Genomic DNA, 7,296 nt, shown 5'->3' with positions numbered 1-7,296 from the left:
CTCACTTTTCTTTGTTTTCTGTCTATTTATGAGCAGGAACAAAGACAAAGAACCCCTTCTGGTCTTTGATACTATGATTGAAAGGACTGCAAAAAGACGTCTGCAACAAGCTAGAGCTTACATAGCTGCTAAAAATCTCAGAAACAACTCTCAGAAGGAAGCTGAAGAGTCCACTATGGAGGTCAACAATAACAACGATGCGGTTAACGCCAATGTTGTTAATCCTCCTAATATGCCTGCACAACCTAGGAGAATACTTGGCTCTTATACCTGGCGTCTTTTATTGCAAAACTCTCAAAGAACCAACATAGTTTTATGCAGGAAACCAAAGCTTTATTTCGGAACTTGGAGATACAAGTGGGTCAGTTGAGCAAGAAAATACCCAAGAAACCTCCTAATACTCTTTCTAGTGACACGGTATCTAATCTAAGAGAAGAATGTCAGGCTGTTCAATTAAGAAGTGGTAAGATTGCCGGATTAGAGACTAAAATTAGTAAGGAACGAGTTGAAAAATAGGCCCCAGAGAGGAAAAGTGAAGAGGCAGAGCACGCCTCCTCTAGGCATCTAGACAACTCCTTTCCGGTCACTCTTAATACACATCCTGTGTACCTAAGGCTCCTCAATATAAGCCTAAAATGCCATACCATTAAAGACTTTAGAAGGCATCTAAAGACAAGGAATTTTCCAAATTTTTGGAAGTTTTTAGGAAGTTTCAAATCAACATCTCTCTTGCAGAGGCCCTTGAGCAAACACCTCTTTATACCAAGTTTATGAATGAGTTGTTGAGTAATAAGAAGGATTTGAAAGAAAGTGAGACAGTGGTACTAACTAAGGAATGCAGTGCAACTATAAAAAAAATCTCCCAGAGAAGTTGCAGGATCCGAGGAGCTTTCTAATTGTAACACCCTAGTTACCCTAAACCTTACCTCATGCCATAAAGAAAAGGTCAATCAGAGGTTACGGCAATTCTAAGGCTTATACATTAATATATATATATATATATATAAAGAAATAATAATTCTATAAGCCCGATGAAGGAATAAGCTCAAAAATAGAGTTACAAAAGCGCTTCCGTTCACACGAAGCTAAAAGCATAAGATATAATGTGTAGATACAAGAGAATAGAAGATATATAGATATAAGAGTATAATAATTATAAAGAACTAGTCGCAATCCGTGGAGTTTAAACTGACTAGTAGATACAGAGATATAGAGTTTTGAAAGTAAAACAGCTTATACAATATCTCTCTCAAAGTAAGCCTCTAAGGCAAATATAAATACAAAAGTGAGAGAGCAATTCAAAATAACCAAAATGACAACAAAACATGATAAAGGTCCTCTGCTCTGTCACCATCAAGCAACTCACCGAGGTGGGTTGCGACCTGCATCTGAAAAATAACATCAAAGAGTGGAATGAGAATCAGAGGTTTCCAGTATGATAACAGTGCCCAGTAATGTAAGATATAAGATCCCGGGACGCCAGAGGCAATCCAAGAGCTTCATATCCATCATGAGATTCAACTTAAAGCCTACTAAAACTTAAAATCATAATTTAAAAACCATAATGAAAAATAAGGGTGATCTAGCTTAAGGAATTTCTAAACTAACATTCACATCGCTGTCCCACAGCCTTCACCAGCCTAACCTCCATGCGATCCCATTGCCACCGCCTTCCGAACCTCCTCAATCCCAGTAGAAAACACAAATAATAACAATGCAAGTAAATCACAAGTATAATATATATATAAAGAATTTCAAGAAGCAAATAATCATGTTATACAATTAGGCAAGGAATTCAAGTCGGCAAAGCAAGCAAACAAATAGAAAATTCACATGATGAATGCATGTCCTATTTGGCTGTGATATCACATTGTCGGTTCAACTGCCAACCCGACACATCTCCATGGGATGTCGCCTTTCAGTCTAAGAATAGGAACCCCCGAGATATCGTGCCCAGAACACGTATGAATGATGTTGAAAAAGGGGTGGTCACATATGCAACCCCCTACTCGCATACACGAGATGCCCAACCCAAATGGGTCGCTCGCGTTGCCTATTAAAGTTCACGTACGTAAGGGTTGAAAGTCTGCTGGCTCGCGTACACATCCAGTGCCTCACGTACATGATATGCCTACCCCGAATAGTTTGGTCGCATCACGTGCACCATGTCGCGTACGCAACTCTCACCAGACTCAGAAAAATTTTAAAGTTGCAGAATTCAGTTTTTGGTGCCAAACTTTAAACAGTCATAACTTCCTCTACAAAAATTCATTTTTCTCAAACTTTATATCAATTTAAAGATCTTTAAATGAACTTTTATTTAAGATAAATTTCAACAAATTTCAAAAGTTAAGGCTCATGTTATGATCCATCAAAGCTCACCAAAAACTAGATTTTACCAAAAAGTTAACAAGGTCCTCAACTTTTAAAAATTCACAATCAAAGCAAATCTAAATCACATAAAATTCAATTCACATTAGAACTTACTCTTTTGGTGTCTCAATTCACCAACCTTACCAAATTTCCACTCACATCACATAATTCTCAACCCTAATGATCAATTTATCTTACTAAAATCATTTCACAACCAACACACTCATCGACCATCATTCTACCACTACCAATCATCACAATTAACCTTATTCCACCTCAATATCAATCTTCAACATTATTTATCAACATCAACAACATAATTCATCAAATCATCATGCATTATCATTCAACAAGTTCAACAACCAATTCAATCCAAACATATCCTATGGTTCACTAGCTTAAGTGTCCAGAGATATTATATATTACATAGATAAAACCGAAACCATACCTTGATTGATTCTCAATATGTACAAAATACCAAATTTGACCCCAATCCAAGCTTCAACAAGTTTCCAAACTCAATCAAGCCACCAATCAACTCCAACAAGCATCAACAATCAATATTCCAAGCTATACACATCTCCAACAAGCATCAACAATCAATATTCCAAGCTATACACATCAATGTACCATAAATCAATAGTTTTGGGAGTAAAACCCAATAGGAACCAAATGCTAAAGTGTACCTAAACACCCAAAACACAAAAATCCACTCAAAACTTAAGCCTAAAAATTCGAATTTCTTAGGGCAAAAAACCGGGCAGGAATTTTCGAAATGCTTACCACAATACATATCTAGAAATGAAGGGCTCGAAGAGGGCTTCATGTAGCCACTAACGGCATGCAAATCGGAGCAACATAGCTGGAGATTTGGCCGCCAGAAATGGGTGGTGAATAGTATTTCTGAATCCCTCTCCTCTCTTCTCACTTGCAGTTGTGTTTTGTTGTGTTTATGAGTATTGGGTGCTGAATGGGTTATGTTGGGAGTATTATATGTGTTGGGCTTGGCCCAACTTGGGCCTGGTCTAACCCGTTAGCGTTTATGGCCCGTGTGACCTAACTTTGGACCAAACCTTTAAAATTAGTGCCCGGTTTTGAATTTTAATTTGTTTCCTAAGTTTTTCTACAGTTTTTTATTATTCTTACACAGTACCAAACATACTTAAGCTGGTACTGCCGGTTAATTTACTAGTTTACGTTTCTATTCAGTTTTCGCAAAAATGATATTTAAATTTTCTAATTCACATTCTAAATTTTGGATCCTAGTTTGGGCAATTTAATTATCTAATTGAACGGTTAATTAATCATGGTTCTTACATTAATTCCTTATACCATTGGAGATACCACTATTCAGAGAGCTTTTTGTGATCTCAGAGCTAGCATCAACCTCATGCCTCTTTCATTAATGAAAAAGCTCTAAATTGACGAGGTAAAATCTACTTGTATTTCTCTTTAACTTGCTTACCGTTCTATTAAGTATCTCCTTGGAGTTGTTGAGAATTTGATTGTGAAAGTAGGACCTTTTATCTTTCCTACTGATTTTGTGGTATTGGATATGGAAGAGGACAAAAATGCCTCTATTATTCTTGAAAGACCCCTTTTAGCCACATGAACAACCCTTATTGATTTTCAAAAGGGTGAATTAACTCTAAGGGTCAATAAAGAAGAAATTGTCCTCAATGTGCTAGAGGCCTTGCAATACCCTAATGACTACAAAGGGTGCATAGGATTTGATATGATTGAACCTCTAATTGAAGAGGCATTTGAAGTTGAGAAGCTTGATGATATTCTGGAATCTCCTTCTAAGGATGCTTTGCTTGAGACTGAGGATTCACCACCTCAGAAGAAGGAATCCCTCATGCCTAGCACTGAGGAAGGGGCTAAAAAACATGAGTTGAAGCCCTTGCCTCCATCTTTGAAGTATGATTTCCTGGGAGAAAAAGATAGTTATCCATTATCATTAGCTCCTCTGTGAAACATGAGGAGGAGGAGGCGTTGATTCGGGTGCTCAAGAGTCATAAAACTGCTCTCGGATGGACCATTGGTGATTTAAGAGGATTAGTCTAACCAAGTGTATGCACAAGATCTTACTTGAGGATGATGCTAAGCCAGTTGTGGAATCACAGAGACGACTAAATCCTGCCATGAAAGAAGTAGTCCCGAAAGAGGTGATGAAGCATTGGGAAGCTGGGATCATTTCCATATTTCTGACAGCACACGGGTAGGTCCCGTGCAAGTAGTTCCCAAGAAGGGAAGGATGAGAGTGATCAAGAATGAAAAGAATAAGCTCATTTCCACAAGAACCGTCACGGGGTGGCGCATGTGTATTGACTATAAGAGGCTCAACAATGCTACCCGGAAGGATCACTTTCCCTTACCTTTCATTGATCAGATGCTTGCGAGGCTAGCCGGCCATGCTTTCTATGGTTTTCTAAATGGATACTTTGGTTATAATCAGATTGTTGTAGACCCTCAAGATCAGGAGAAGACGGTATTCACATGTCCTTTTAGAGTATTTGCTTACAGAAGGATGCCGTTTGGACTCTGTAATGCCCCAGCAACTTTTCAGAGATGCATGCTCTCTATTTTCTCAGATATGGTTAAAAAGATCATTGAGGTATTTATGGATGAATTCTTTTGATGATTCCTTTAATTCTTGCCTTAAGCACCTATCCTTAGTCTTGAAATGGTGTGAAGAAACAAATCTTGTTTTAAATTAGGAAAAATGCCACTTTATGGTAACTGAAGGTATTGTTCTTGGTCACCGGATTTCAAGCAAAGGAATAGAGGTTGACAAAGCTAAAGTGGATGTAATTGAAAAATTTTCACCACCTACTAATGTCAAGGCAATAAAAAGTTTCTTAGGACATGCCGAATTCTACAAGAAGTTTATAAAGGATTTTCTAAAATTGCTAAACCTTTAAGCAACCTTTTGGTTGTGGACACTCCTTTTATTTTTGATACTGATTGTTTGAATGCCTTTGAAACTCTGAAAGCAAGGCTTGTTTCTGCACCCATCATAGCCCCCAACTGGAATTTACCATTTGAGTTAATGTGTGACGCCAGTGATTATGCTATAGGGGCTATCTTGGGGCAGAGGCAAGACAAACTTATGCACGTTATTTACTATGCTAGTCATGTGTTAAATGACATGCAAAAGATTTACACTACTACAGAGAAAGAATTACTAGCTATAGTTTATGCATTTGATAAGTTTAGATCCTATTTAATTGGTTCTAATGTTATTATTTATACTGACCACGCTGCCCTTAAGTACCTTCTAACCAAGCAAGATTCTAAACCAAGATTGATCAGGTGGGTGCTCTTCTTCAGGAGTTTGACATTGAGATTAGAAACAGAAAAAGGTCAGAAAATCAAGTAGCTGACCATCTTTCCAGAATTAAACCTGAAGAAGGGACACCACCCCACTGTTGTGACTGAAACCTTCCTAGATGAGCAAATTTCATGATTCAGAGGGCTCCATGGTTTGTAGACATTGCGAACTTCAAGGCCATGAAGTTCATCCCCAAGAAGTACACTAAGCAGCAAGTTAGAAAACTTTTGAATGATGCTAAGTGCTACTTGTGGGAAGAGCCTTATCTTTTTAAGAGATGCCCAGATGGTATGATCCAGTGTTGTGTCTCAGATGAGGAATCACAGCAGATCCTCTGGTATGATCACGATTATGAGTATGGAGGCCACTTTAGGGAGAAAGGATAAGCACCAATGTCCTTTAGATAGGTTTTTATTGGCCGACTTTCTTTCGAGACTCATGAGAATTTGTAAGAAACTATGACAAGTGTCAGAGAGTTGGAAATTTCTCCAACAATCATGAGATGCCCCAGTAGGGGATTCTAGAGATTGATTTATTTGACGTGTGGGGTATTGATTTCGTGGGACCTGATGAGCGGATAATTTATACGCTTTTTGGCATTGTTTTTAGTATGTTTTTAGTATATTTTAGATTTTTAGTATATAGGATTGTGTATGGCAAGGCCTGTCATCTGCCCGTGGAACTGGAACATAAAGCCTACGGGGCAACCAGATTCCTAAACCTGGATGCTAAGTTAGCTGGTGAAAAAAGATTACTCCAGCTAAATGAGCTAGATGAATTTAGACTCAGTGCCTTTGAAAATACAAAAATTTATAAGGAAAAGGCAAAGAAGTGGCATGACAAGAAGTTTTCATCTAGAGTCTTTGAGACAGGACAAAAAGTTCTGCTCTTCAACTCTAGGCTCAGACTGTTTCCAGGAAAACTTAAATCCCGGTGGAGGGGTTCGTATGTGATTACAGGAGTGTCACCATATGGATATGTTGAGCTTTAGGATACTGATTCTGACAAAAAGTTCATTGTTAATGGACAGAGGATCAAGCATTATCTTGAAAGCAATTTTGAGCAAGAATGCTCAAAACTGAGGCTTAAATGATTCTCAATGAAGGTCCAGCTAAAGACAATAAAGAAGCGCTTGCTGGGAGGCAACCCAGTCATTAGTAGGTTATCTGTTTTGTTTAATCAAAGTTTGAATACATATTCTCAAAGGGCAATCATCAAAATTGAAGGAATTCACAGAGTTACAGAAGGATTCAGTGCAAAAAGCAGAGAAAAGAAGCTTGCTGGCAAAAAAATGCCAGTAAGGGGTACTTTGGGCGTTAAACGCCAGAATGGGCACCATTCTGGGCGTTTAACGCCAGTAAAGGTGCCATTTTGGGCGTTAAACGCCAGAATGGGCACCATTCTGGGCGTTTAACGCCAGGTGTGCAGCATCCTAGGCGTCTAGCAAAACTCCCAGTGATGAAGGGGTTTCTGGCGTTTAACGCCAGCCAGGGTACCTGGCTGGGCGTTAAACGCCCAAATTGGCCAACATTTGGGCGTTAAATGCCAGAATGGATACCATTCTGGGCGTTTAACGCCAGAAAGGTGGG

The sequence above is a fragment of the Arachis duranensis genome, chromosome 9 (assembly GCF_000817695.3).
Source record: "Arachis duranensis cultivar V14167 chromosome 9, aradu.V14167.gnm2.J7QH, whole genome shotgun sequence".
In the NCBI taxonomy this organism is placed as follows: Eukaryota; Viridiplantae; Streptophyta; class Magnoliopsida; order Fabales; family Fabaceae; genus Arachis; species Arachis duranensis.
Note: the sequence above shows the minus strand (reverse complement) of the source record.